Source organism: Pezoporus wallicus, unplaced genomic scaffold (genome assembly GCF_028554395.1).
Source record: "Pezoporus wallicus isolate ANWC-B61680 ecotype Strahan unplaced genomic scaffold, APGP_CSIRO_Pwel_v1 scaffold_6885, whole genome shotgun sequence".
In the NCBI taxonomy this organism is placed as follows: domain Eukaryota; kingdom Metazoa; phylum Chordata; class Aves; order Psittaciformes; family Psittacidae; genus Pezoporus; species Pezoporus wallicus.
In genome coordinates, this window is record NW_026638858.1 from 1,590,855 (window position 1) to 1,616,605 (window position 25,751).

Sequence of the window (25,751 nt, forward strand, 5' to 3'; positions counted from 1 at the left end):
GGAAAACATTTCAGTGTTGACCTTTCCCAACTTTTTTACTCCATGTTCACTGCATTTGTAATACTTTAATTGAACCTAAAAAAATTTTGGTGCAGAATTCCCCAGACCTGAAACTACTGACAAAAGACTGTGCGCATTTGCTTATATCAAAGCTGCTCTTTCTCTGCAGATAGTTTTACTTTGGATTAAATTGCATTTTCAGGTGAAAATCTTTAAAAGAAAAAACTCCAGACCACAATGAAGAAGGAGACCAAACAAGGCACTGTAGCTTGCACACTGAATTAGCCTGCAAAGGTTTCCCTCAACCCACTCTCTTGGGCAGGACCAAGCTTGTAGAGCTCAGACCAGCTGTAGAGGAGCCACTTGATGCACGTTGTCATCATCCCCATGTCTTACTCAAGACCCTCGTGGATGCAGATCAGGGATTTGGGACCCATTTGTCAGCCAGAGCAGACAGGTTTTGTGTCGCAGAGGGGCAAGCATATGCAAACCTAAAGCCATATGCAGCTCCTTCAGAGGTGGCTCCATGTGCACCTGGCAAGGCAATGGCCACTGCTTTGGGATGCACAGGATCTGCCCCTCCAGTGTTTGCTGGCTTCCTGGCAAGACTCTGCAGGTGGCTCAATCTCCTACACTAGCAGACCCAGTGAGACTTTCATTTGCTCGCTCTTCCTCCACTAGCTGTACTTTGGGACACAGAAGGAACTGGGAAATGAGCTGAAATACGTCTTTCCCCAAACCGCAACATTTGCTGCTGCTGACGCTTGGTCCTATCTGATAAAACAAAACATAAACAGCTAGACCTACTCTGCTCGCTTCCTCCCTCTGATGGGGAATGAGCTCAGCATGCCTTGGCATCTCAGCCAAATCCCGCAGGGGTAATTTAATCACATTCCTGCTCCATCTGCCTCAGTTACCCCACTTGGATCTGTTATGTCTCCACGCTTCCTGTTGTGGCATCCTTGGCATTCCCCACTGCACTCCCAGCCACATTGCTCCTCTGCATGCGTCACTGCATAGGACTCTTTGCTGGTGCTCATGCAAACTGTCAGAGGCAGTAGGATACATTCCTGGGATAGATAGGTAAAAGTCATTCAGATCTATTCCACCCAGGGCTTCTCAATCATGGCCGATTTGGGGATGCACATGTTTGATCTTTGCCTTGGCATGATATTGAGAGAAGGGAGCTGGGGAAGGTTAGGGTTGATTTTAGGGGATTGATGGACGCACCAAGTGCTTGATTCCCCTCTCCTGGAGTTTGCTACTGGAAGTTTAGTGAGAGTTTTAGAAAGAGCACAAAACTCATGAGTGCTGAAAGCCACTTTAAAAACACCTTCTAATGAGCAAATTAACAACAGATTCCCAGACCTAATCAAGCAGGGTTCTGTATGCAACCCTAAAAGATGGAAAAATCTATTTTAAGAATGTTCAGGGAACTTCTCAGAATGTTTTTTCGGTTTTATTTCTGGTTCACTGAATGTAATACTTTGTGCACTGCTGCAAGTTCAATCTCTGCTCGGTACCTGAAGTAAGTCCAGACACACAAAGCACTAAGACAGGGGGTAGGAGACTCTTTGGAGAAGTGTAAGTAATGAGACACCATTTGGAAGCATTTGCTTTCAGCCAGTATCAATGCCTTGCCTCAGAGGTGGAAATATATTAAACACAAAAGGCTTGATTTTCCAGGTCCAACTGATCTGTATTCTTGTCCATTTAAACATGTGAACACTGAAGCAGCTCCTGAGTGACTGGGATAAGAGGTGGGAGATGGTGAAAATAAGAGCATGGGACAGAGTGCAAAAATCCCATCAGTCATGTGATATCATTGCCCATCTTGCTGAAAAAGTCACACAGGCAAAATAGATAATTACTACCTCTAACTTGCAAACTGTCAAATGCTTTTTTCATCGGAATTTCCAAATGTCTTCTGTCTGCAAATTCTTTATCAGTCTTTGGCTTTTTATTTGTGTGGTTGCAGCTGGTCCTGGGACTGCATTCTGTTGCAGGGCTGAGTTGGTGGGCAGGTTGTCTCCTCAGCCCATCCCCTCAGAGGACTCTGATTCCATTTGCTGCACAGATGCTGGGAGATGTAGTGACATTACCTTAGCCTGGAAACATGCAGGAGTGTGCTGCATTGCAGGCCACAGTGATGCTCCCTGACCTGTCTTCTGTCACTGCAAATGATGGATTTATCAAGTGGAGAATTAGTCAAATGGAGTGGATAGAGGAGATCTGGCTTAAACAAGGGAGCTGCAGCTCAGCCCTAGCAACCATGGACATCACTGAAAGTAGTCAGGGACAGGCACATAAAGATCACCAAAAATATTGGGCAGCAAGAGGGGAGACCCCACTGTTTGGCTCCTCTTCCCTCCCCACCTGCTCCTGTTTGCACAGTCCCCATAAAGACACAGCTATCTTGGCCCGCTGGACTTTTGACTTGTGTGTCTTGGGCACTGAGTTCAGAGCCAAAAACTAGACAGAGGATGAAAAGAAAACAAATTTCCGATACAGCTTAGCTGGAACAAAAGCACTTCTGCTACCCTGCCTGACACCCCAGTTGAGGGGAGCACCCTCTGGGTCACAGACCCCTGCCCAAGCACACACCCGGTCAGCCCTGCAATGATGGGGGTACAAAAAACCTGTGTGGAACCCTAATCGCAGAGACTATCTGCTTCCCAACACCCATGTACTAAAGCCATGGTCAATGCCGTAACTTTGTTGACACAGTTGTGCCAGTGCGGAGTATGCAGCTCTCTGCCACTCACTTCCAGGCCTGTGCTGATTACTGCTGGCACAGGGACTCCTCACTGAGGACAGCAATTAATTACTGCTTGTACAGCAGAGCAGGGACCCATGACCACCATGCACACTGGGAGAAGCACATCCCAGCCCTGCTCCTGGCCATGCAGAGCAGCTGGGAGACATGGAAAATAAAAAAAGCAAGCTAAAGGCAGGCAGAATAACCTGCTCCCAAAGCCACTGTGAGAAGCTCAGCCTCAGAAATGTGCCAACTTTGACAGTCCTAGTGCTGTAAAGCACAGGAGGGGAATAGCGTACGGGCAGCATGGGTGCTGTCCCAGCAACTTCCTGCACTCTGCATGGGGAGGAGCCAGCTGGGGAGAGGGGAAGGTTTGGGAGGGCTGGGGGACTTGCATGATCTCAACTTCTGACTAGTTATCGGGGCTTAAGAGTGGCAGAAGTCATTGCTGAGAACTTCATTTTTTGCCTTGAATGTGTTCTGGTGTCCAAGCTGCTCATCAGTCAGCAAGAAGCCATGCCAAAAGCTGAGCCAGAAAAGGGGATTTCTGCAGTAAGGGGGCATCAAAAAGATCAGTTTGTTTGTCTGTCTTTCCCATCTACCTCTTGATGGCTTGTGGGCACCTTCAGCATTCACCAAAACCTTCTGGGAACCATTCACCCCAGGCAGCTCCAGCATTTCTGTCCCCAGCCCTGGGAACACCAGCTCTGTTTTCACTGCAGCAACTTCTCAGCACACACTCAGTATGCAGAGCTGATCACCCTAGGATGAGAGGGATCATTTGGATTTACCAGACCCAATGCTACCTCTTTCTTACATGTGCAAGCCAAGCTTTCTGAGGCTTCACATGTCTTTTGTTGCTCCAGACCACGTCAATTTTGGCATTTCTTTGCTAATAACGTACTCTTGGTCTCTGAGCTCAAGCAGCTAGCTCATTTGGGAATGGGCAAGGCTTTTCATTACTGAAGTGCCTCTTGTACCAAAGGGAAAGGACCAGTTTGTCCAGGCAACATGAATAATCCCAGGCAACCAGAGCTAGGCTTGCCGGCATGACCTCCAAGGCAGTATCTCCGTAAAAGCAAATGCAAAGGTGTCCTCCAGCCCCATTACGCAGAGCATTGGAGATTTATATGACTCATGCTAGGTATCAAAATGAGTGATTATGCTTTATGGATAATCTCTTGGTACTTTATTTCCCCCACTATGAAATTAGGATGATAGCTTGCTCTTATCTCACAGGTAAGCCAGAAAGATATATTAAAGTCCGGGTAATACTTGCAAAGGATGCAGACACTAGGCTGAGACCATCATGGAAACACCCAAACACTAAAGCCTAAGTTAAGACAATATTCTCTAAGTGGGAGACATCAATCTTGTGACAATGTTTAGTTACAGTGACTTTTATCTCTCAGGTGCCATCAACCACTTAATCATTGCATTTGATGGATGCTGGAGCAGCACAGCCACGATTGCTCATTGTCAGGCTGATACAGAGGTCACGGGCTTTGCTAAGCTTTGGATCAAAACCCCAAACATCCCCTGTCACGTCTGTCAGGTTTAAAAGAATAATAAATTTACTGATTTAACTTTAGTGCTGGGTAGTAGCTGGTGCCACCTTTATCTGTTTCTCCTGAGAAAATAAACCCAGCACCACCATCCCCACAGCAGCATGGTGATGCTGCAATATGCTGTTTATCTTCACAATGTGAGACAAAGGTCTGAAGGGAGGTGAGGGCAGGCACAAATTTGCCGGATGATTCAAAGGCTCTGCAACATCTCCCTTACCAGACTAAAGATGCTGGAAGTGGCCAGGTGCCTCTGAGCTTTGTGATGGGTGGTGAGACTGGTGAGCCAGATCCTGGATGCTTGCTGGAGCCTGACACAGTGTGGTAAGGACACTGTTCTTGCAATGGCAGAAAAAAAGGAATCACCATACTGTGCCTCACCCTTAACCCTTTAAAAACTATCATTCAGTCTACAGCATTATAACTAGCCCAGACAGTTTAAGAAAGGTGCAAGCAGCAGCCACAGATAAACCATCTCCAATCCTAGCTGTTAATATAATATTTTAAAATTCCCCTTTCCCCACTTTAGTTAGCATTTGATATCATGAAGTTGTTGATGCCACCGTTTCCTGCATTCCCTCCTTCCCCCATTCTCTTTTGAATCTAGCTGTATTCTTGGAGAAGTCCAAGATGATCGCTGAACTGTACCACATGTCCAGATCAGAAACTGACAGAGAAACATGAGGATGAAGCCAGAGGAAGAGCAGATGGGACAGGGGAGATGGGAGGCTGGGACTGGTGAGGAGGTACAAGCATGACAGAGATGGAGGGAGCACTGTGGACTTTATTCTCTGGCTGCAGGAGCATCAACATTGAAATCTCTGCTTGGATCTGGTTTTGTTGACAGAAAATCCACTGCCTGAATGTGGGGGGTTGGAAGCAGTTTACCTGTTACATTCCCTGTACTATCTCAGGAACATAACTCCACAGGCTGGAGCAGTTGTAGTATATCTGCCTGTCTCTTATCTAATGTGTAACCTCCTGGACTGAAGACATAATGTACTGTCTATCCCTTCTGTGATAAAAATAAAGCATATAAAAACACACACACACACAATCCCAGGCCAAAAATTCTCTTAGGGGAACATACTGTGACTAGATAAGAAGGTACTAGCTGGCACGTAGTTACCTCTTTGCTTCCTAACTGGGACACTCAGAGAATGGGTGGAGTTGGGGCTGGTGGGGGCCACAGGAGGAGAGTGGGGAGAGATGTCATGGGATGGATAGAAAGAGAGAAAAAAGCATTGTGGGGAATAGCTCAAGGAAGAAGAAATCAAAAGCAGATGACTATACTCAAGGCTTTTGTAGTCCCGTCAGCCAGTTTTAAATCTGACTTCTTTGGAACTGTGGCAGCAACCCCTGCTAACATGCCCTGAGGGACCAAACAGGGGGTCTTCAGGGCTCAGAGCACCACATGAAATAAAAACAGCTCTTGGAGGATCAGCACATGTGTCATGTGTGACACTGTGTCTTCCTGGTGCTCGACCCACCACACTTCCTGAAGGTCAACCTTTCTGGTGGGAGATAACTTGATCTCTTCTGGGGCTGATTTTTCTGCCTTTCTTTGTCACTGATTCCCTTCAGTGGTCCTGCGTAAATTTCCTTATTACCCTATTGCAACATTTTCTGCCGAATGACGGGTGTGACTTGCATCACCTCCTGGGCACGTGGGGAGGCTCTGCCGCCAGGTCCTGAGAGCTGTGTTTGACACGTCAGAGGCTGGTGGGACCCAGAAAACACTGAAGGAAAGAGAGCTTTGAAGGAAAGATGGGAGTGAAAGAGAAGGAAAACCAGAGGATCAGCACGACTGCGAACCAAGCCTTGCTGGAGCTCCCAAACCCAGCTTAATTAGGGTCACCAAATGCAAACCCACTGCTCAGTTTTTCACTCCCTCTTGGTTCTATTTGTATATGCAAAGCAATATAATGGATGATGGAGAATTGCAGTCCTAATCAATACTTATAGTCAGTATTAACACAGGAGTTCAAAACCGGTCAGAGTCATACCAGTGCTTCCTATCAGCACTTTCTGCTGGCCCCACAGTCTGGCAGCATGCAAGGCAGCAGCAGACCCCATGCTATGCTTTTGTACCACTCTGCATCCAGCAGCTCCCCCCTAATTCCTCCCTTCCACAACATTTCCTGCACTTGAGCACCTTCAAAGAGAGCAATTCTTAAAAGTCCAGTGGCTTGATTCAATTTTCACTTTATCTTGCCTTTGGACATGAGGACAGAGACACCCCGCCTCTGCCTTGATGCTCCCTGTGAGGGAGGCCAACAGTGCCGATACCCTGTCAAGGATGCATTTTACAGGCTTATGCACAGCTCAGCTTGCAGGAGGATGCCGGCTGCCTGAAAGATCACCAAACACAGGTATGGCTCTTTGGAAACATTTTCACAACTAACTGGCTTAGCCAGTGGAGTAAACCATGCATTTCCCCAAAAATGGCAACTCATTTTCTCTTTGATGGATGGGCTCAAGTCTTGAGTCAGAGCAAAAAGATAAAATCTGTGGAAGACCCAGTGCTTTAGAGGAATGTAAAAATCGTTATTTCCGTATTTTTATGAAAAAGTTCATTCAAATTTTAAGAACTGTGCCAGGATGGAGTAGCAAAACATTTGGTTCTGAAAATGTCAATATTACGTATTTGGACATTTTCTGTGTTTGTTTTTTTTAAACAAACAAAAAAAACATTGAAATTTATACTGGCTTTGCAAAAAATGTCAGTTCCATCAAAATGACATTTTGCCATGAGAAACTGGTTTATTCTTTTTTTTTTCCCTCCTTTTGCTGACTGCTTGCACTGAACTCTTCAGAAAAAGTGGCTGCATACTAGGAACAATCACTTTGTGTGCAGGCGCATTTGCACATGCAAAACCATCTTTGCTGGTGTCAGTTGTCGGTGCCTGCACAGGAACCAGCCCATCAGGAAAGTGCAGCCCCTGCTCCGGGAGCCTCTGTCTTCAACTTCCTCAGGTTGAGTCAAGGAGCTTGTGACCAGCTCAGGAAATAAATTCAAGCATCCTCAGCCACACGGACCAGCCTTCCGCAGAGGGAGATGCAGCCTTTTACACCTGTGCTGCCAGATCCAGTGCTGGTACCAGCCAGGCCCTGCTGCTGCCCTGCGGTAAAGCTATCTAGCCAGTGGACCCTAAGGCAGGGCCAAATATGAGCTTGCCCTGGGCACTCTGGCAGGAGGCTGTGAGAAAGGACAGCTCCGGGGCAATCATTAACACAGGTTGCACTGGGGACACCAGTTGTCAGACCGTTTGAGTCAGTGAAGCGTACTTCCCATGGGAACTCATAGTCCTGGCTAACTTGAGGCAGGACCAATTAGAGGAGGCAGTAAGTACACTTAGCATGCTCAGAAAAATACATCTAAAGCTGTTTATACACATTCCTTTGGACCAGTCAGCAACAAATATGTCCTTACAGCTGTTCTGTCCTTTCCTCTTCCCCTCTCTCTGTGCTGCTTCAAAAATAAAAGTTGCTCACCTCACCTAACCCTTGCTGGGTTTACTCCTGTTCACTCCCAAGTCCACCAGGTCTAGTGTCCCACCAGCCCCTCGACTGGTGAGCTTCCTGCAGACTTCCAACCGTTGCATTTCTCCTAGCTCCCCCCAAAACTTTCATAACGAAATAGGATACAAGAGGAAACAGGCTTGCATATTTCCTTGTTGTTGAGGAGCTGGTATGCAATACCAAGTCACCTCCATCACTTCTGCCTACCTTCGTCATCAGGTTGGGGTTTTGAGCACATAGTGCAATTAATCAGTACTAATAGCACATTGACATCCATTACCAAGGCGGTAATGGCCATGGGGGACTTCTATGTAATGAGGATGATCTCAGGTGATGGGGCCATGGCCACAGGAATAGTTTGCAGGAAACAGAGAATCCAGATCTCATGTCCCAGACTGTTGCCCTAGGCACAGGGTTGTTCCTCTTCCTCACTGATATGACGCTTGATTTGGCCTGCATGAGCGTGATCAGTCATGTCAGCTGCATGGCACTTTTCCTATTTTCCAGCTGGGGGACTGAGGCTTTTGTAAGAGGACTCCAACTGAATGGTTATGCAGCATTAATAGGCTTTCATCCTAAAACAAAATGTTTCTACTAAGTTAAGTTCCATGGTGGACCAAGACTTAGTTTCACAAAAAAAAAAAGTGAGGAACTGTAATCTGGAGTCACTGAAGATCAGAAGGATTTTCTCTTCAATACCAGATAAAACCTGAATATGACTTAAATCTCTGTGGGGGAAAAAAACACACCAAACTTTCTTATCAGGTCAGGTCTGGTTGAACGTATTTACTTTATATTTTTTATTACGTAATGCACCACATTATAAAAAGTTATTTCAGGATTAAAAAAAGAAACATAACTTTTCATCCTAAAAATGTTTCAAGACATTTGGAGTTTTGACAGGACTGCACTCTCTAAAAGAAAACCCACTATTCGCGCATTTCCCCTACCAGCTCTTTGGCAATTCTGTGCATGACACAACAGAAGTGTTGAAGTGAACTACCAACTGCCCCAAGGTTTGCACTAACAAAACCCAACTCTCGTGTCCCCTTCCCAGCACCAGTCACAAGGACATGGTCACATGAGACTGGAAGAGGATGTAGAAATCTGAAGATGTGCTTGGTCAGCTCTACTTCTGGCCTATTTGGTTGTCATTGTCTGTTTTACGGACCCTGTGGCTCTCTCCCTGTTGGTTCAGTATGATGGCTGGGGGTTTGCAGCGTCATGCTCTCCCCAGACATCAGTCTGCAGTGTCTCACTCTACCTGTGCTGCCTTGTTATGAATCCCGAAGTTACCAGCCAGCAAAGACAGAAGAGGGTGGTCAGGCACAAAGAGATGCAGTGAGAGGTGCTGTCTTTACTGTTCTCTTACTGCTTCAGATGGTATTCTGAATGCCACTGCTTCCCCTCACAAAGGCAGCTCGTACAGGGCTGGGATAAAATGAGTGTGGAGCAGAAATGCCTGTACATGTTCCTCTCCTCCCAGGTTTGTAAAGATCAGTCTCTTGAGTCAAGCTACTTCAGAGAGGTACTGGAAGACAGAAGACAGCTGATGGATATGCCCTAAAGGGACAACAAGAAGCCCAGTGGCCAAAAGGCCATGCATCACACACAACCAGGAAAGAGGTATTTGGTCCTGGAGACTTGTGCCTCCAGGGCAGGGCAGGCAAGAGGCAGCATGCCTCTCCCACAGCTGACAGGTATGGGGAAGGCTCTTTGGTTTCCAAAGCTTTCTCTTACCAGTGCAGCTGCTCCCAGAGCATCTGCATGATTAAATGACTTCCTGATATCTCCCATCAAGCTGGAGACCATCTCAGAGGAAGCCACTAGGTGCTGAGGCCACAGGTCCAAGCTTCTGCTGAAGCCACAGGGTCCAAGAAGCCTCTGCCAAACTCAAGGAGGCTGAGCCAGAGCATCTGGCTAAAACAGGCACATGCACTTGCACGCATGCCCACACACACAAAGGCAATTCTCAGAACTGAGACAATATTTGCTCAGAATATTTTAAAGCTTAATTCCAGTGATCACAGTGGCTTTGTGAGCACATCTCACTAATGGAGTGCTTCCAGGCTTTATCTGATCAACCCTCTCCACCTTCCCTCATGCTTGTACAGCAGAGCAGAACCTAATGAGCTGGGTATGACTCAATGCCTCAGTTTCTGGTCCATAAAGTGGGAAGCCCATGGCCTGGATGAAAATAAAGATATTCTCCTATGTGTGTGTTTAGGGCTATAAGGGTAACATGAGGAAAGATTTGGTGGAAGGGGTAGGCAGGACCAGATGTGCTCAGATGAGCAAGAAAGGATGATATTGTGGTCAAAATGCAAGACTGGACATCTGTATTAACTGATTGGCTTTGTTGCAACCAACACTGTCCAGGAAAGCAGATGGCAATGTATGCCACAGCAAACCTTATAGCCATCCTGCAGGAGCACCTTTGAGGTAGGAAAACCATTCAGTCACTGTGAAAGTAAGCAAACAGCAGTCTTGCTGGAAAGCTCTGCTTTCAGTGAAACCAATGTGATTAATGCCTTTCCTTGAAAATTTTCAATTCTTTTCCTTTTATTGGAAATTTGAAAAGACTTAAAGTGAAACATCTTCAACAGCTGAAAACATATCTTTCATTTTCCAATGGAACCTGTAAATTTCCATGGAATAAGTCAATGAAAACAAACATTTTGTCACTCACATCAACATTTTCCAGGGAGGAGGGAGAGGAGAAGGGGAAACATTATTTTTGACAAGGTCTACTGATTGGCAGAGCGCTTTAATAAATAGATCAGCCCAGGGTGCAGGACTCCAGTCCACATGGCAGAACTGTTGGTCCTTGAAAGGCTGATAGAGATCTTGTTGGCTGAGTTTCACCCTGTGGTTGACAGAGCATTAGCTAAATACAGGATACAGACAACCAGTCCTGCTGAGAATGACTGGGTGCCAAACCAATGGCTGGCAAGATCTCTAAAGGCTTAATGACAGAACGCAAATGCTCGCATAGAGACAAGACCATCAGAGAATTTGCTAGCTGAGGAACTGCAGGCTAGCCACATACCATAACACAAGTTTGCTCTCTAGGAGTGAGCAAAAAATAAATAATAATAATAAAAAAAGACAAGTTCTGCTCTGCAAATATTTCCAAGGTGGATACAACCTTCCTCCAAGGAAGCAAATCCAACATTAAACATCAGGAGAATAAATCAGCTGCAGGGACTGGCAAAAGGCTGAGAATCTAAATTACAGCAAGGTCAAGAGGAAGCAGGGGGCTGCTCAGAAGGAGCCAGAGGGAGAAATTCAGCACATCTGGTAGGTACAAAGCAATGCCCTTCCGGCAGACTCAGCCCCCAGCCCACCCCTATGCTGTGCCTAGAGCTCAGCAGAGGGAACAACACCCTCAGAGGCGGCCACAGGGAGGTCCTGTCTGAGGGAAATCTGTCTGCGAGAGGGTGGAGGGAGGAAAAGGGAAAAAAAAAAGCAGGTGAATAAATGAGAAGCATTAGGGTCTGTGCAGCTCGTGCAGCTGCCTGAGCAGCCAGGAGCGGCTGCCCCTGATGGCTCAGGGGATGCTCTCCTGCTTTGGAGACAGAGGTGGTCATGGCACGTTTCTTTGGCGTGCCTGTGTGCATGTCACCAGCATGGCTGCGCAGCCCTTGGTATGGCCAGCTCCATCATGGACCTCGCGTGAGAGCTCTGGGGCAGTAATGCATGGCCCCACCATAAGGTGCAATGCACTTTGACAGTCCTCTTCTTCCCAGGGCTCCCTGGGACCTAAAAATCAATACAGGGAATCCTTAAAGCTTCCCTAAGTGTCCCTGGGGAGCAGGCAGGCCTGAGCACACTGGCTCAGCAGAGAAGGAAGTCCAGGTGGATTGCTGGAGAGGAAAATAAAAGAGTAGAGCAGTCGATTTTTCTGTTGATTTGAAGACATTTGCCAATCAATCATCCTTTGGATGCGTAATGGGTGGGTTACAGCCAAAAAATATGTTTACAAGAAAACATCCAGAAAAAGCTATAAGCCCTGAATGTACATGTAGAGGCAAGCAGAAAACCAGGACAAGGAGCAGGAAAAATAAGAATAGAAAAGGTTTTGTTGGAGAAAAAAGTAGGTCAGGGAATGATGATGTTCTGGGGGATGTGTGGAGGCACAACTAGATGGCATTGCAATGCTGAGCCTCCCCGGGCCGTGGAACCACCAGAAGTTAAATGATTGGGCTCCTCTGGAAGTGTCACCACTGTCTGCACTCTGGTGGGGTAAGTTCTGCTCTGCTGGGGTTCAGCTAAGCACCCTCATGGGGTGCTTTGATTTGTTCTTGTTTGAATGACTGAGAACAATTCTCAGACCTCCTTCTGGGTTTAGATTTGAGTTTGTCACAATATATAAAAAAGAGAAATTCAAACATTGATCCCAAATACCCCAAAGACTGGAGAAATATTATCAACATTTACAAGTATTCCATTAGTATCTGAATACAGTGTAAGTTCCTTTTAACAGTGCATCTGTTACATGAATTTTTGTTTCTTTTTTTGCTATTATTTGCTTTGAGGGGGACATGGATGGACAATAAAAAGAACAATAATATGTATTCAGGCTGCATCAAATCTGGAGTTCTTAAGCAGAAGCTTGTACCTGACAGTGGGAAAGAAGGTGCTGGAGGCCTTGCAGATGGAAGCTCCTTTGTGATGTACAGGAGAAAGCCTTTTCCTAGGTCCCAAGGGAGCAAACATTGATGTTCTGTTTCCATCCCACTGATCCCAGATGTAGGTGTTGGTACAGTGACAAGGCGCTGTCACCCAGCTCAGACTGACACCAGGAATGGATCATTTCTCCCCCTATCTTCAATCCAGCTGTGAACTAGTTCAAAGTATAGGAACACCAGGATGAGAACAGCATGCATATTTAAACATATAGAAACATATAGAGCAATCGATGTATTGTTTATATAGGAATAGACATTTACATTACCTTTTCATTCAGCTGTAGCTCACACTGCCAACCTCCACTTAGCCCATCCTGCAATGACCCACTGAAACAGCAGCTCAGATGAGCACTTTGCTCCAAGGTTTGGAGGAAGAGGGGTGCTGCTGACACAGGAGGAAGCCAGCTGGGGTCAAAATCCAGCTTGAAAAGCTTATAAAGAAGCATTTGTAAGTTCTCCAGAGTGGATTTAAAGCTGGCTGTGGATGTAGTGGATGTAATGACTAAGGCTGCGATCCTCAAAGGTATTTAGGCATTTGATTCTCCAGTCAAGCCAAACCTTTGAGGATCTGTGCTCCCGCACAAAGGTTTTCTACCTAGACAAGCATGAATAATAGCTTGGGCAAAAGCGCCAGCCACGTGGCTGACACTACCCACCACACCCCCTCCCCAAAATGGATATGGTCCTAATAAGTGGCTTAGATGCTCCAGGCAGGTGGGTCCTAATTCCCAAAAGATTCTTGAAACTGCATGGGTTTGCCACATTTCCTACTGTTTGCTCATCTCTGCCTTTGCGAGCTCAGTCATCCCTCCAGCCTCCTTTTCCCATGGCAAGGCTGATGTTCTGTGGCACTAAGAAAGGCAGGGAGCCTTTCTGGGAAGACAGAAAGATGCAGGGAAATGCAGAAACTAAGGAAAGACCAGTTCAGTGAAGGGTCTCAACCAAAGAGCTGCTCTAAGGCAGGATGATAGGTGCATCTTGGGGATGGGGAGAGTCATTAAAGTGCACATGCAATGGAAACATTTTAATTATGGGTGGCTGTTGCCTCCTTTAGTCAAATATACCATTTGCCTGAAGGTGACATGTCCCTGCCCTGAAACGTGGAACATTTCGTCTTCAACTGCTTTTATCAGGAAGTATTTCTTGGGAGAAAGGAGAGAGAGGGACTGAATGATGCTGTTTAGCTGGTGTTTAGGACATTGGCCATACTTCAAATCCCTGTTCTTCCTGGTTCAGAATGATCTCAAAAAGCTCTGTGAGCAGAAAAAAAGTGAGACTGGGAGGTGATGGTTTAAAAATGCTGCATTGGAATGTTTAAAATATGTCAAAACCTCTTCTTTTTCTTTTTCCTTTTTTTTTTCTGTGGGAAATTCATCAAACCTGACACTTTCCATGAAGAGCTCTGGCTCTTAATGGATCAGTATATTTGGACACCCCTGAATCCCCCTCTCCACCACCATTTCAGCCAAATATTCTTGGCTGGTTCTAATTATACAGCCATATATTTTTATACGCACATACATCCAGTGTGTACACATGAAGGCTCAGTAATCATGGATCAGACGGGGAGGAAAGTGTTGATAAGACCTTAGCTGCTCAAAAAGGAGTCTGAGAGCCCCCTCCCCCCCCCCCCTTTCACCTCACTCTCCGAGGAAAAGCCCAGCACCAGGAACTGGGGGCTCTGCAGATGGCAGCCACGTGCACTGGCTGCTCGACGTTTCTGCACTTCTCTAGTGCCCTCCTCAGGTTTTGCAGTTCACCTTCCTCTGGATGTGAGGTTTGCATCTGGCCCTGCTGTCTCACTGCCAGGCACCCAGGACCCTTGCGGGAAGGTGAGAATTGGTCCTTTCTGCACGTAGCAAGAAGCTAGGGAACCTGAGAAGCCCAGGGAAGGTGATGTCCTCAATGATGAAACGCATCATCAGGAGCTTCAGGCCTTGGGGGTGTGCACACAACCTAGAGCCTCAAGACCTGGGATCACCAGTGAGAGCTCAGGGCACTCAGCACCCAACAGGATGCATCCAGCATCTCTCGGGATCAACCCACAGTCCAGGGCTGCCTGACAGGGCTGATAGGAGGCATTACCTAAGCCCAGTGCTGCTGATTATGTTTCAGTGGAGCTTTCTACACCACGTGCACCGAGAGTGACCCTTTTGAGGAATGGGAGTAGGAGAAAGGGTTTTCACTGCAAATGATGAAATGGTTAAAATTGAGAGCAAACAGGCCACCCAGCTCTCCCTTTAACCCTCCTGCACCAGCAGAGACCCAGGGGCCAGCCAGATCTACCAGTTCTAGGAAATGATTTTTTAAAAAAACAGACATACACACACGGTGGGTGGGGGAAAGACCAATCTATTTTCACAAGAATCTGTCCTTGATTAGAGCAGAAGCATGGCAGTGGGGAAAGAACCGATTATTCAGCAGCGAGTTCAGAGAACAAATAAAAAAGAAAAAAAAAAGGCATATTTGTTCAGGGTGTGATAGAGAGACTTCCAAAGCGCATGGAGACAATTGGAAATTACATCTATTGAAGCAGAGGCATTTGCTGCTCAGGGTGAGGAATCAAAGGGCAAGTCCCAGGGAGGCAAGAGGGTGGGGTGGCCACCCCTGGGTGGCCAGTGACAGACAGGCTTGAGCGTGTGACCTCTCATAAAATCCTTCCAGGGGGCTTTCGCATATTGTGTGGAGCATAAGCCGATTTCCACACACAGAGGCTCCTAATGAAGATGTCCTTCAGGAGGCAAGGGGAGGAGACTGGGTAATGAAACCAGCCTGTTTGCCAAGCAGACGCTTCCCCCCACTGAAGGTGGCATGCATGAATAATGGGAAATGTGAAGGGATGGGAAAAAATGCTGCTGACCTCAATGCCATATCATAAAAAAAAAAAGGACTCTCTATACATTAAATCCAAACTACCCAAACACCAGAGGCTCGAAGGAAGGTCAAGGGTCTGCACACCCCCAGTTTCTTATTGCAGACCAATAGAAGCTGGGCAGCTTCCCCCAGCTGGTTCGCAGAGTGCCTCTAGTTAAGAAGCAGTTATCTGCCTCAGATTGACCTGGCCAGAGTTTGAACCAATCTGAACAGAGATTTATTAACCCTCGCAGGCAGGGATCAATAAATAGCTTCCTCTCAAGCAGACAAACTGGCTGAAATACAAAAACATGAAACGAGCCCACCACCAATCTGCTCTCCCCTGTCCAATAAAATGATGCTCTAATTCCCCAACAGACAGCAATTTCTAATTTCTATAGTGTTTTGAAGCCAACTGTAATATTCATATCTAATTACAGGGCCCTGGATCACTGCCATGCAGAATATGGTTGTTAACAACATGATATGTGCACTTCTCTGGGGTCATTTGGAAACTATCTGTACTTAAAACCTCGCCATCTCCTCTGCTAAGTGTATGCTGGTCACTCAGTCTTACCACATTGTAAAGGGCAAGGTACACCAGTGAGATTTATGTGCGGGAGAAGAAAGAGCAGATGATGTTCTTCAGGGACAAAGCCACGCTGTGTTTCATCTCTCTGATTACCTACCCTGCTAGAAAGAGAGTAGAGATAAGGTTAAAAGCTGGGCAGAATAAAAGATTTTAGCTGCAGTTTGAGATTTATATTTTTTTATAGAAACTTCAGTGGAAGAAGGGGTGAAGGTTTACTCAAAACAACCCATTTTTCAGACAAAATTCAAAACTACAGGTCTGGCATGCTTGGTCGAGAGGGAAAACTGTGGCTAGGAAAAGGTGGTGAAAAGAAAGATGGTCTAAAAACCAAGGTGCTACATGATCTTTTCCATTAGCCCCAGTGAGCAGTTCCACTTGCTTTTGAAAAAGTCACAATTATTAGATTCTTATTTGTATTCACACTGCATTTTGATATTTCCTAGCCATGTCTTTAAACAAAAAGGTGAAGCTCCTGGCTCAAAAAGTCCCTGAGCTACAAACCTCTAGAGGTTTTCACACAGTCTGCATTGGAGACTCAGTGCTCCTCTGCTTTGAAGCTCTCATGTACATTTGCTGTTCGTCACAGGCGATTGCTTGGTGCGGACCTTCACACTGAGTCATCCCTAACTTCGTATTTCCCAATCCTTTCCTACATATCATCATTCTTATTCATTGACTCCCATTTCTCATAATTCTGTTTACAAATCCTCCTGTCTGACTCTAACACATCTCCATCTCCAAAATACAATATACTCTATCTTAGAGAAGTTGAAGAGCTGGTGCAAGTGGAAACCATCAGCAATAGCTGCCTGCTATTCACTCTTCAGAGGTTACACAGTGGTGCAGCAACATAAGAAAACCCTCTCTGGTAAATCAGATCACAGTTTTTTACAGTCAGTGTTTTAAGATGTATTCAAGCCGCAGCTAGAGCTTGGCAGGGAAGACTTTCCCCTTCTCATAAAAGCTTTTGAAATTTCAACTGATTTTCCTCTCGACATCAGAAATAAAACTGGAAGAAAATCTCAAAAATGTTCACAGACCACCAGAAAAAAACAAAAATAAATCAAAGCAAAACAAAAATTGACATACATAAAAATAATCTTCAAATATTTGATTTTGACCTTTTTTCTCTTTGTTTAATTTCTTTTATCTAGTAAAAATTAAGTTTGGTTAATGTTATTTTAATGTAAAAAAGCCACAAACCTCTAATCATTAAAAATAAAAGCAGGGGGGGTGGGGGGTGGGGTGGTTTTAGAAGACTTATAACCTTTGTGTAAGCTGGAAAATCAGGTGAAACCATCCCATTTCCCACCATTTCAGTTTGAACATATTTGCCTTTGTGGCAGAAAAAAACCATGTAAAATAATTTTTCCAACCAGCTCTAGCAATTATTTCATGTTTTTTTTTAACGCTTTTCAAGGTGAGAGATGCACCAAAATAAAATTCTGACCTTGCTCATCCCTCAAACTGGTTGGACTTGAGGGTGTCAGTTACCCCAAAGAAACTGGTGAGCCCAAGAGTGTTGATGGGGGAAAGAGAGAAGATTTGAACTGAACCTGAGCAAAAACAATTGTGCCAACAAGGGAGGTTTATCCCTTCTTTCCTGAAGCTGGCTGGTCCTGCTGCAGAAAATCTCCAAAAGCAAGAGGATACAGCACAGAGCCAGGAGACAAAAGTGGCTGGTTGACCTTGAACAAGCATCAAATTCAGCAGAGGCTTGGAGGACAATAGGGGAGCCAGGAGATGTGGTGCTTGCTCTGACAATGGATGTAGTATTCTTTTCCAGTGGATAAATAATGCTGCTTTCTAGCAATTTCCATCAGCTTTCCAGCATTTTTTCATCAGTGTTCAGTTCTCAATGGGATGTCTGACACTTACCCTGTAAAGTCTAAAAACTGATCAGTTCAGGGCATAAAGGTTGAGGAAAAGAAAATAGTCAACAGATAGCACGCAAGGCAGCTGCAGTGCTGATGTAAGGGAGAGTTTGCGAGATAGCTGCTGAGTGATGGGACAGTGGCATGGCAGTCATTTCTCCTTCAGCAGAGCTGGTAAATGGAGACAGAACATATCCAGACTTGCACTTGAGGGCTTCCAGGATTCATTTGCCCTGACATCTTCTGCCAGAAATAGGAGACATTCTGAAAAAAACATCTCTGTCAAAAGGCCATTGCTGCATCACTTCAGCTTCACTGCATGCCTCTTCCCTTCACTACCCTTTTCTGTGATAAAGGCCCATATCAACCCTTCTGGCCATTGCTGAGGAGGTATCCACATGCCTTCTCAACCACAACTAAAAGTGGCTGGGATAGAAGCAACAACTAGCAGAAGAAATTTTGAGGCCCGTCTTACATGGAAGATCAGGTTCTTATTGCAGCAGCTCCTTTGGCCATTAAAAACAATCAGGATTTCAGGGTCTGACAAGGTTCACTTGCACAACCCCTACTGACACTAGTGGGACTAGTAGCCTTATGGTGAACATGCAACATACGAAAGGTAAAGACCTTTTGGGTGGGTGGTACAGAGCTCAGTCAACTGTCAGCCTCACTGAAGGCAGGACTGCATGTAGGAGAAAGCATTTAAGAGACATTCAGCAAACCCACCAAATTTGCTGGGATCATTTTGCATGTTGCCTGCTCAGTGGAGACCATAATGAAAAACAGGAAACCTCCCAAACTTCATAAGAACATAAATGCCATATTACATAAGACCAAATGTCCAAGCAGTGCAGTATTTTGGGTCTGACAGTAGCTGGCAGTGGGTATGTAGGGAAGAATGCAAAGAATAGGGCATAGACAGATATTTAGCTTCTAGGAAATAACAGTATGGGGACCAAGCAGAAATGGGTATCCGTATCCCTTACAGATATCGCGACACATTAGGAAGCCTCCTCCTACCCTGGAGAGAGAGAAAAAAAAAAAGTTACTCAGGGAAATGTGCCTAGTGGCAGTGAAGAAAACATTATAAATGACTTGGAGCCTGGCTCCAGCTAAATACGGGGCAAGACATTCATCTAGCCTGTGCCTCAGTTCCCACTAAGAGATAGACATGTTGCATCACCACGGGATGGAGACAATGAAACCATGTCATGACTGAAAAGTCCTGAGATGCAAAGGATGAGGACTAGATGGGGCAGTTCCAGATGGGTAGGCTGTGTGGGTGTCCCCTTTCAGTCACTTTCCCTTTGGCGCCTGGGTTTTAGTCCCAGTGACTTGGTAGCATTGCAAAGACATTGTTCATTACACAAGTAACTCACAATTGCCATACATTGTATGTTATTTCCTTTCCCTTACTCACTCTTTCTTCTTTTTAAGAAAGATAAAAACAGCTGCCCTCATCCAGGCAAGAGAAGGACACAAGGCTTTTGGCATGCAGTCAAAATGAATGAATCATATTTGCACTCAAGTTGTTATTAATCTGGGGCTGAAACTCACCTGGAGGAATGATTCAACTGAGTGACGCATGGTGGGTAAATTTGGGAAGTTCCTCAAAGCACCTGAACACATACAGGGAAAAGACATCTAATAAATGCCCTGCCGACATCTCACCTAGCTGTAATATCAAACGTGATTAAGTAACACAAAAGCCTGAGCTCTCCCTACCCAGCCCATTTCTTAGCTGATAACAAGTTAGATGTGCTGCAGATGGAAAAACAGAATTTTCATCCTTCTAGACCTAACTCACTAAAACCAGGAAACAGGGCTTCTACTATCATATTACACTTCAGCATCTTACTCCTACCTGTAGCACCAGACCATGCCCAAACTGCTTACAAGCAGAATAAGAAAGGCAAAGTTGTCAAGCGAAGAGCTGAGGCATATGCTTCAGTGCTTTCAGCAAAGTCCAAGGGACACGTGAGAGACCTCCACCCAGTTTCACACCGCTGTGCAGCCATCTACTGAGAACATCCTTGCAGGTGCTGCTGGGTCTAAAGACCCCTGCTAGCCCTTTCTGTCCATGGGAAATCATCATGACTAAATAGATATAGTGATTTGGTTTTGGTAAACACCTTGCTGATAGATGGGGAGGGAGCATAATGCCTGAAAAGGCAAACTATTCTCTAAACTGCAACCAATTTGTGGCACTGCTAGACCCTTTTCCCCCAAAGTAAAATGGGCATTAGAGTCATCCAGATATTAGAGGAATCTCAGCTCAGCTATAGATAATACCAAGCATCACTTTCTGGTTTTAGGTGGACTATTCTAAGTACTTCTAAACCAGCATGCTTTGGAATCCCAAAATGCATCTTCGCTGTTGAGCATGCCAAGGTTAGCAAGCCAGTTCGTGTAGGGGAGGACCAGAGCCAAGACCCCCTGAAAACAACCAGACAATAGTTTGTCTGTCTGAAACTACTGCACTCAGGATCTGAACTTGTGCCTTTGTTGAAGATGCTGTGGGCAGCCTCAGTGTATCTGGCTCAATACACACGATTTAAAAAAAGTCTAAAGGTTGGTATAAGGTCAGACAGTCTAGCAAAGGCTTACTGGCTTTAAAGCCTAGGAACTTATAGGAAGCTGTATGAACAGACACTGCTGTCTGTTCCATCTCTCTTGATGGGATATGCTGTAAGACAAGATTAGGCTGTACTGCATGTTTTCATGTGCCTTGTTTCTTGAATTTTCCTCTGAGATTCACTCTGCATGAGCATATATAGCAGTAATTCTGGAAGAGAACAGAGTTAAGGTTATTTTGACAGTATAGCACAAACCTTTAAACTTCCTACTTTTCAGAAGTTTAAATTTGCATTAATTTTTCATATCCTGCTGAGGATTTATCCACTATGCATTCTGGAACAATATGAGACACCGTTAGGCAATGTTAACTTTGCGCTGAAGTTTTTGGCGTAAGATACTGTATGCTCTAACCTATTTGCAAATCAAAAGCCAATGCTTTGCACACTTCAGTTAAAAGCCAGAGGCAGCCTGCCCCACTAGAAAGGTCACTAGATTAGGACTCAAGGGAACTCTTCGAAGTTTTGCCACTGATTTACTGCTCAGTCTTGGCCAAGTCATTGCTTTTCTTTGTGCCTCTAGTTTTCCTCCCATTCTTTGTGTTTTCTATTCAGGCTGCAAGTTGTTTAGGGCAGGAGCAGCCCTCTCGTTACATGCTGGTCCTGTGCCTCATACAGTTGCCCCCCCCCCCCCCCCCCAGCTGGATTATGCCTACAAGAGGCTACTGCAACACAAAGAATTCAGAGCCTTAACAGTTTAAAAGAACTTGGTTTTCACCCCCAGGATCTTCAGTCTCTCTTGCCTGCTTCCTTAGCAAAAAGCTTTTCAGAGAAGGTACCAGCCACCAAGTCCCCAGTCAAAGGGTTAAAATAACCAACTCCGTTAGATAAAGAGGAGAAAGGTGTAAGAGGAACTCAGATCGTATGCAAACTAGGTACTAGTTAATCAATAGTACTCAAAGGTGAAGGCCATACGGAAGAGCCAGGAATCATTGCACAAGTTAAGCAAAGTTTAGCAAGCCTGATAAAGCAAAGCGTTAACTATTTTCTGTGAAAAGTTCCACCTTTCCTCTAACCTAGCTCTGGAACAGGGACCACATAGACCCATCTTCTCTGTGACTGACTCATGCACTAACGGGTTCAGTGGAAGTTTTGAGACCAGCCCATGGATAATGCCTCTTTATTGCCCTGACTGTTCATATACTACATGTTACGTATAATTCTCCTATTCATCGGACTCTTGATCCAAACTTTTCTGGTAAAAGGGCTTGTGGGCAGTTTACTTTCTGTCCAATGACTTCATTGCAAAGGATTTTTCTTCTCTGTTGAGCTTGCCATGTGCAAGCTTTCCTTCCTCTTGTTTCCCTCCTCTTGTTTCCCAGTTTCTGGAAATAATTTGTGGTTTGGAAATGGAAATGCCCTCGTAGGCTTCAAAGAGCTTAAAGCCTGCTGTACCAGATCAGTTCATTGGATCCATTTAATCTGCTCTTCTCTTTCCAGCCATGATCAATACCTGGTACTTCAGAAAACAACACAACTTTGTAGTTGCAGCAGAACACCAGCTTTAGACAGAGTCCCTTCTCTGAATGGGTGAGAAGCTGCTAAAGGATCCTTTCCACTTTCATCCTGAACTGCCCCAGATCTTCTGGGAGGGTTACTCAAGGAATCAACTAAAGGGCAGAGACCCCCTACAAAGATAAAGAGACTTAAGGGGGACCAAGCACATTGAAACATCTCAAAAGAGGGCTTCCCAAAACATAGCAAAACAAACACAGCTCAACCCCTTCCAGGACTGACTTGGCTTGCTTTCCCTGTTCAAAGAAGTTGGCAAGCAAATCTTTATTGTAAGAGACAGAACAGAAGCTGGAGGGGAGGTACTGAAATCTGGGGATAATTCACAAAATCCTGATCTGTGGTGTAGAAAGAAACTAGTGTTATATATCCATCATTTGTACTTCTTTTGTTCTTGCTGCTAGATTTAAACTGATATAAGCAATCTATCAATGATCACATCTCATTTTCAGCTAACATCTTTCCTGGCTGTTTTTAAATTAATGGGAAGCAGGTATAACCTAGTGCAGACAGTTTTTGGTTTGCTCATTCATGTCAAAGTGGTCTTGTGCTTCAACACCTATCCTACACTCTGGAGCAGGAGTATTTTTTTTTAATAAAGCAAAATTTAGTATTGCAATGATATCAGATTTGGTCTCTTAAAAGTCTGCCATTTTCCTTAAAGACACCACGATCCTGCTCCGGCTTGGTGACTATACTCTCATGCCTCATCTTTTACCATGGTCAACAACTAGTGGCAAAGCTGTGTAAGTTGGACTTTGTTCTTTATCTCTGAAGACTTGGCAGAGAACCATCAGGCCAACCAGCTTCATTTATTTCAATTTGAGCCAGGCTTTGCCTGCATTCATGCCTGCAATGGGTGCACATAACCAAGGCCACCACTCTTGGGATGAGGGAAACTTCAATCAGAGGACATCTGCCAGAGGAAATGGTGGAATGTGTGGTGTTACGTTGCCACCTTGTGGAGAGCTCCCAGTGGAGATGAATGAAGAAAGATGGCTGACTAACGAGTTGTGGACTGTCACATGCCCCAAGAACATCTCCCCCTTGTTGCATGCCCACGGCTGGCTAAGCACTTGTACCCTTGCAGTGACTGTATGGGCCACTACACATTGCTGTTACTTCTCCTCCAAGTGACAAGGCATGGCAGCTCCATGCAAGGCCTGTAGGTCCTATGTATGGGCAACATCAACCCATTGCTTTCATGCCTAGATTTTCAGACTTGATACTAAAGTTTTGTGTAGATGCAGCCAAAGTGTAACAAGTCTGGTCCTAGGTCAGCCTTCAGGGCGTAGAAGCCCATGTCATCACAGTTGCCACTAGCTTTTGTGGATAGCAGTGCTGCTGTCCACAAAAGAAGAGCATAGCTAAGCAATCTGAGTCCAGGCCTCTACAAGCTTGAGAAGAGAATGAAGGAAAATGTATTTCCTTTCGTTAAGTGCAGAAAAAGCCTCTGGTGGCAATGCTTTTTATATTAGTGGTGTCCCCAGAGAGGTTCAAATATACAAACCCACAACATGCTCCTCCTGTTTGTGTGATGGAGTACTGCGTTGACAGACTGGAAGAGAATTACTGACAAGTGCTACCATGTGGAGTCTTACAGTGATGCCATGTATTGATTTCCATCTGGTGATGATGTGCACTTTTGCGATTGCATTGACACCATTCTCTCTCTTAAGAATCTGCAGACTAAGTTTTGGAGTGAAAAGAATTAGCATTGTTAGTTACTTATTCAGTACTAGAGGATGTCTGTGACTTTGTGAGCCCTTTACAATTACAATGAGGAAAAAAAGGGCAAAACCTGAAATCACAGGTACCTGCCCCAAGGCCCTTAGCAAGAGAAATTAATCATGACAGAGCAAGACAGGCAAACCCTGAGAAGATGGGTTCCAAGAGCAGCAATATATGAAAAGTGTGACACGTGGATAAGTCTTTATTGCCTATGCATCATGTTGGAGAACAGTGCCAGCTGTCCTACCAGGTTTTCCACTGCCAGCCCATCCTATATTAAACATCTGGAACTAAATAAGCAAATCCCTCAGATTTGGGGAACATGGCAGATCACCCTTAGAAGTATCTGAAGCGTAGGCTGAAGTTTTCAAGAACTTGAGAGGGAAAGAGTCTTTGATTTCAAGGAAATCTGATACCTCCTCAAAGAAAGGATCACACTCTTTGAAATGCAAGATATGGACAACTATGGAGATGCTGGCCAACAACAACAGGACATGAATGCTGACATCTCTTGATGGGAATAAAGGCAGTAAATTTGAGCTCCAGAGGTTTGTGATGGGACTTTTGCTAAGCTCCAGCTGCCAGTAAATTCAGCTTCTGTTAGACCTACAGAGACGTGAAATTGCTTTGGTACTTAGGAGAAGCACAGATTGTTACCTTTCTTTGGACAAAGGCCTATGTTGATAAAGGCAAAGACACTAGCAGAGTATGTTTGGTTTTCTCCAAGGCATATGATTTGATATCTCATGAGATCTTAGTTAAGAAACAAATACTTTGCACTGTGTAGATATTATAAGGCATGTATTAGACTTAACCAACATGTTTCAGAGACAGCTTTTAACACATAGTTATTGGGGAAGCAATATAATGAATGGGACCATAATTAGCAAGATGCTTTAGAAAAGTGGGTAGTCCAATAAGGTTGGAATTTTCAGCTTACCTGCTTAAATTATCACAATTCAATATGTGCATCTTACTAGAGGCAAGTGAAACATATCACACCTGACAATAAAGGCTGAGAGTCAACCCCACCCATCTCCTGCCCATATAGAGACATACAAACTAAGAGCCTAACTGGCCTAGCCTTCCTCTACAGTCAATGGAGAAAAAATGGCACTCTGGGGGTTAGGGGTGGGTGGAAATCTGGCTGAAGTTAGGAGGGCTGAAGCCAAGCCCCTACAGGAGGGCAGACCTCTGTCCTGCAAAGCTGTGCATAAAGAACATAAAAATTAACTACCTCAGCATGAGATTTTGTTGCAGAGTTTGATGACTTATGTGATACTTAGGTGTGTCAAAAAGGGATTCTCACATATGAAAAAGGAAGTGGTTTTGTCCATGGGTTGGCCACTGTTAAACCCATTGGAAGAATTTTATCTTCAGTCTTGGCATTCCCAGTTCAGGAAAGATCTCAGAGTTCAACCTAAAGCCACAAAAAAATGATCTTGCAAGAGAAAACAAGTCTTGCAATGCAATGAGTATGTAACTTAAATCTACTGTGATTAGTCAAAAAGTGACTTGATATTTTTATATGTAGGTACTTTTGCATGCAAAAGACACCTTACCAACCTTTCAAGATTTTCAGCCAGAGACCTAAAAGGATTCAGAAAAAATTCAGGCTGATGTTAGACAAATGCAACTCTGAAGGAGGATATGATTTCCTTGCTGTGCAGGTAGTTTAATATTAGAGATGTAATGAAATCACAAGCCATTTGGAGTTTGTCAGATGCAAATGGACATTTTAGCACTTTGACACATATGATTACATGGGAGTACTTAAGAGCATGTTTTAAGTTTCACTTAAGTTTAAGAGCATGTGTTTGGGCAATTACTGCAGAGCAGCTGATATATGGTAGTTAATCAACTTAAGGTAACTCATTCTTGGTTCAATATACTTCATAAAATATTCACTACAGCTCCTACAAAAAAATCTGCAATTGATCTACACTCCAGGAGAAAAATATAGAGGCACACAGTCTGTTCTTACCTAGAGAGCAAAGGAATAGAAGCCTGAATTAGAAAT

General features: G+C 44.8%; 2 long non-coding RNA genes across 2 annotated transcripts in view; both read right to left on the reverse strand.

Moving 5' to 3' along the window:
- Window positions 1–3,171: 3,171 nt before the first annotated feature.
- Window positions 3,172–12,915, reverse strand: LOC130601050 (uncharacterized). Its single transcript, XR_008972572.1, has 3 exons — window positions 12,803–12,915; window positions 5,934–6,077; window positions 3,172–3,305 (listed from the first exon to the last, which is right to left on the reverse strand). It is a non-coding gene; the product is annotated as an uncharacterized LOC130601050 (long non-coding RNA).
- Window positions 12,916–17,718: 4,803 nt separating this feature from the next.
- The window catches only part of LOC130601051 (uncharacterized), a 31,368-nt gene continuing 23,335 nt past the window's right edge, over window positions 17,719–25,751 (reverse strand). The window contains exons 2-3 of the long non-coding RNA XR_008972573.1: window positions 19,413–19,474; window positions 17,719–18,876 (exon numbers count right to left, since the gene is read on the reverse strand). This is a non-coding gene — a long non-coding RNA (uncharacterized LOC130601051). The remainder of the gene's footprint in view (window positions 18,877–19,412; window positions 19,475–25,751) is intronic.